Source organism: Gracilinanus agilis, chromosome 3, assembly GCF_016433145.1.
Source record: "Gracilinanus agilis isolate LMUSP501 chromosome 3, AgileGrace, whole genome shotgun sequence".
NCBI classification, from domain to species: Eukaryota; Metazoa; Chordata; class Mammalia; order Didelphimorphia; family Didelphidae; genus Gracilinanus; species Gracilinanus agilis.
Genome location: NC_058132.1, coordinates 588236100 through 588240380, shown reverse-complemented (window position 1 = coordinate 588240380; position 4281 = coordinate 588236100). Strand labels below are relative to the sequence as shown.

General features: G+C 41.9%; 1 protein-coding gene and 1 non-coding gene across 2 annotated transcripts in view; both read left to right on the top strand.

The window, feature by feature from the left end:
- Positions 1-119: 119 nt before the first annotated feature.
- Positions 120-4281, top strand: part of ELF1 (E74 like ETS transcription factor 1) — a 128870-nt gene continuing 124708 nt past the window's right edge. Inside the window, exon 1 of the mRNA XM_044670609.1 lies at positions 120-417. The gene's annotated coding sequence lies outside the window, so the exon portion shown is untranslated. The remainder of the gene's footprint in view (positions 418-4281) is intronic.
- On the top strand, positions 449-520 carry TRNAE-UUC. Its single transcript has one exon. It is a non-coding gene; the product is annotated as a tRNA-Glu (tRNA).

Below are 4281 nucleotides of genomic sequence, written 5' to 3'. Positions count from 1 at the left end.
ATCCCAGAACGACCGGAGAAGGGGAGGGCGGGGACAAGTAAGCAGGAGAGGGAGGGGTGGTGCCCCTGGCTAAGGTGAGCTGCCAGGTGACCCGGTCAGCTCCCCCACAGCTGGAGAAGCCACACACACCGCCTAGTTCTATGGAAGGCGGGGGCGTCTCCTCCGAACTCCCGCCGGCCCGAGGGGGGGGGCGGAGGGAGGGGAGGACTAGTCCCACCCTTTTTATTCATACTCCTCCCTCCCGCCCTCCGCCCTCCGCATAGTCTCCGGCGCCGAGTCCCTGCGTTCCAGAGCGCGTGGGCGGCGGCTTCGGCTGCGCGGCGGACGCTTCAGCAGCTTGTCTGCAGCTGCGTAGGCAGCAGCGCGGCAGACGAGGTAGCGGCGGCTGAGGGTAACGGCGGCGCTTACGCTTGTCAGGTGGGTCTCCGGAGCGTTAAAGAGTGTAGTTTCCCATATGGTCTAGCGGTTAGGATTCCTGGTTTTCACCCAGGCGGCCCGGGTTCGACTCCCGGTATGGGAAATGCGAATTTTTAAAAATATTACTTTAAAATGTTTTTTGGTCGTTCTCCAGTCCCCTAAAGCCGCATCTTTGCTCTTCTTTCCTAGTTTTAAGAATCAATCGTTCACTCTAAAATTCCGAAACAGACGGGCACTCGTGGGCGTCTTGGGCTTGGGTCCTTGTACTTCCCCGGAGTAGTGCGAGGGGCAGAGTAGTTAGTCAATTTTACTTGGTCAGTTTCACTTGCTGGGAACGTCCCCTCCCTTCGTCCCTGGGCTGTAGTTTTCCATGGCTTTGGGAGGTGATTATTAACTCGGTCTTGGAGTTTTCTCGCTTCTCTCCTCCCTCCACTCCCAGGCCAAGTGTTTCCCAAGTGACGCTGGGCGTGTTTTCATCCCCACCCCTCGCAGCTGGTGGGGGGGACCCGTGCTGTGCCTTTCCCCGAAGAACTGTTTCAGAAGTTTGTTTCCCTTTCCCCCGCCTTTTTTTTTTTTTTTTAATCCAACAAACAAAAGTAGAAAACTTGCTTCTCTCCCCCCTGAGGCCGTGCGAGTTAGTCTTCTCCCTGGGGTTTCGAGACTGCGGAGTTTCCCAGGACTTATCCTTGACCAGAAAGGGTGTTTGGATTTCGCCGGAGTCCGGACATCCCATCGGGGCTGCTTTCCTGTAAATTCATCTACACGTCAATTGCAGATTGGCTGCTTAAGGGCCTGATGTTGTTTATAACATTCTAACTAGCCCTGGGGTCTTGGTTTGGTTTGATCACCAAAACATCCCCCAAAACACACACCTCCCACCCCCAAACTGCAGGAACTTTGACTCCCTCGTAGAACTTGACCTTGCCACTTAGGGGGCAATGGCTCGAAAGTGCCCCGAAGTGTGTCAGACTCTAGAAGTAAATATTCAACTTTTTTTTTTTTTTGGTTGGAGGAAAGAGACTAATCAAAATTAGGAATGTTCTGTTTTAGGATCCTCGGTTTGAGGAGGAAAAGGGATGAAAAATTAGCATGACGTGAGAAACTTGTTTCTAACCTATTCCAAGGGCTCTGAGAGTTTGAGGATCACATGTTTGAAAAACACACACACACATACACACACCAAAAACACATGGAGTGGGGGTGGGGCTGTGTACTGGAAAGGAGAAAATTGGCAGAAGACTGGGGAGGGGATGTTAAAACAAAGTTTCACTGTATTTTTAAATATAGAGGCCCTGTGTTTATTACAAAGAAGGGGCAGCTGTGTCAGCATGAGAGCTGCAAATGAAACAAAAGGGTTATCTTAAATTCAAGCTGAAATTAGAAAATAGGGTTAGCTACAGTGTCTCAAGAAACAGAAGAAAAAAGTGACTTTTCTTGTGGTAAGTGTCATTGCTAAGTGCTGGAGTTTTGCTTGTCAGCATTTCCCTTCTAAACATTTCCGAATTGTTTGCATTTGCTCTGCAAAGAGGACAATTTTTCAAATAAATTTTGTACAAAATCTGATGGGATAATTTCGGTTTTGAAATGATTTAATTAGCCTCATTTCTTAAAGGTTTACATGTACAAACATATTTCAAAATAGTTTAAAAAATACTACAAAGTTATGTGACTATTAAATTAGAGGATATTTTGAATTCCACTGCCTACACTGGGGAAAATTATTTTCTCTATATTTTAAGATCTTAAAACTGAATATAATGTATATCAACTACATACCTGTTATTGCCAAAGTTGCTTCTACTTACTGAAGGCAATCTAGCCTTATTTAAATACATAAATTAGCCTTGGGTCCTTTCAAGAAACCAATTTTCCATAGTTTTTCTATTTTGTCATAACAGTAATAACCAGTTTTACAAAGTAGTGCTGGAAAAAATTTCGATTTTTTTTTACCATTAGATTTTAAAACCTTTTTCCTTTTTTGTATAACACAATTTAAAAATAGTACTAGAGGTATCCAAAAAGCAAAGTAAATAGCTTTAACTTTTAAAAAGTAAATCTTTCCCTGTTTTGTTTTTCTGAAAGTGACCCCTTGAAAGCTATTGACCATTATCAGGGAATGTGTCTTTGAGTTTGACTAGTATCAGTGATAATTTTGTAAGGAAGTCATTCATACTTGCATATATATGATTGACAAAGGAATATATTTACAAGATGATGGCATGTTTGGGGAATGTAGTATTCCCCAGAGCCATGAAATAACAATTTCTAAATGGATTATATGAATGTAATCAGCATTTATTAATTTTAGAAATAGTAATTTCTTCATAGAGTGATCTATCAATGATTGTTTAAGAAGCATCAGGCACTATGATGGGCATTGGTGATATAAAGATAAAAGTAAAACTGCCTTTGGTATCCAGGAACTTAAAGTCTACAGGGAAAAGACATGTACACATATGTACAAGGCAGTTTGTATGAGGAGATGATTGGTGGTGGTGGTGGAATATTATTGGGGAAGAGACCTCATCTAAGAGGTGGTATTTGAGTTGATCTGTGATGGAAACTAGGATTCTGAGAGTGGGAGGTGAGAAGGGAGTGCATTCCAGGCCATGGAGGAGAAGGACAGCCTGTGCAAAGACACAAAGATGACTAGCCAATGGAATGTGTGTGAAGATTAGCAAGGCTAGTTTGGAATGGACTGAGGAGTATGTGAAGGGAAATAACTAATGCATAAAAAACTGGAATGGTACATTGGAGCCAGGATATGAAAGGCTTTAAATACTAGAAGTTTGTATTTAATCCAGAAGTGAATAGAACCACTGGAGTTTATTGAGCAAGACAGTGATATGGTTACACCTGTACTTTAAAAAAATGAAAATCATTTTGGCAGTTGTGGGGAGGATGTACTGGAGAGGGGTTAGATCTGATATCATTATAATGATTAAAAAGTTGAAAGGGAAGAAATATTAATAAAAATAAAGTATAGATTTAAAAATTCTTATGCAAAATTTGGGAATTTGATAAAAAAAAAAAAAGAATTACTATCAAAACTAGTGTGGAGTCTGAAAGCCTGGCTTTTGACTCAGATTTCATCATTGGGTCTGATTGTGTAGTTATAGTTCCTACTCTAGTTCCCAGGTTCTGCTGCTTAGATTAGTCATGGGTATCATTCCAATATATACTATTCTCTTGTCTTGGTTTACCAATAGAATGTGGTGATTGACTGGTGTGAACCAGAAGAAAGCATAAAGTTAGGAGGTTAATCATCATCCAACATATGTTGTTCAGTAGCATTTGACTCTTTGTGACTCCAGTTGGGGTTTTCTTAGATAAAATGTTTGAGTGGTTTGCCATCTCCTTTATAGATGAGGAAACTGAGGCAGAGTTAAGTGACTTGCTCAGAGTCATATAGGTAGTAGATAATTGAGGCTGGATAGAGGTCCAGACTTCAGGACCAACACTAACCACTGTACCACCTAGCTGCCCCTTCTAGTGGCTAATACCACTTTATTCTTTAGTTTTGATAGAAAGTCATCTTACAGGCTATTTAGGGAGCCTGAGGCTACATTTTCCAAAAGGTGAAAAACTCTAGTGTCTTAATTTATAATGTAGATTTGTCCTACTTTGAGTGTATATGTTTTAAAAAATGAAATAAGTACTTTCCATTTATTCACCTAGAGAAGACAAATGTCGGTTCTGCTCCTCATTGCCCACTGCTCTCTTATTCCCATTTCCCTTAGCCCAAACTCTTCTCCATGTCCCACTCAAAGGATACCCATTCCTTCAGCAGTGCTCTCTGGAATGCCCTCTCCAAAGGTAATACACTTTCTTTCATCTTAAATCTTTTCCTTCCCTCCTAGGTAT